Source organism: Notechis scutatus, chromosome 6 (genome assembly GCF_049901735.1).
Source record: "Notechis scutatus isolate UNSWTSFEM ecotype Mainland chromosome 6, rNotScu1.2, whole genome shotgun sequence".
In the NCBI taxonomy this organism is placed as follows: domain Eukaryota; kingdom Metazoa; phylum Chordata; class Lepidosauria; order Squamata; family Elapidae; genus Notechis; species Notechis scutatus.
In genome coordinates, this window is record NC_142014.1 from 59,563,654 (window position 1) to 59,564,001 (window position 348).

Genomic DNA, 348 nt, shown 5'->3' on the forward strand with positions numbered 1-348 from the left:
TCTGACAGTAAATAAATACATCGCCTAGAACTGCATTATTATTAAAGTTCACGTTGCATTATTTTTAAGATCACAATATAATATAAATTTCAGCTCTTTTAACTGCATATTTTCCCACTGATCCATTTGTATATTACAACTAAAATTCTTGGCCCATTTTATCATACATTCTTTAAGCTGTTCTTCCTCTGTTTAAAACATCAACAAAAGTTTAAAAAATTTAGCAATTACATGTTCATTATAGGTGCATATTGTACTTCAAACTATGACTTATTTGTTCCATAAGTTTTTTTATCTATTTTGACTGATTTTGTTAACTGTAAATAGGAAGGCAATTGACAATTGTAT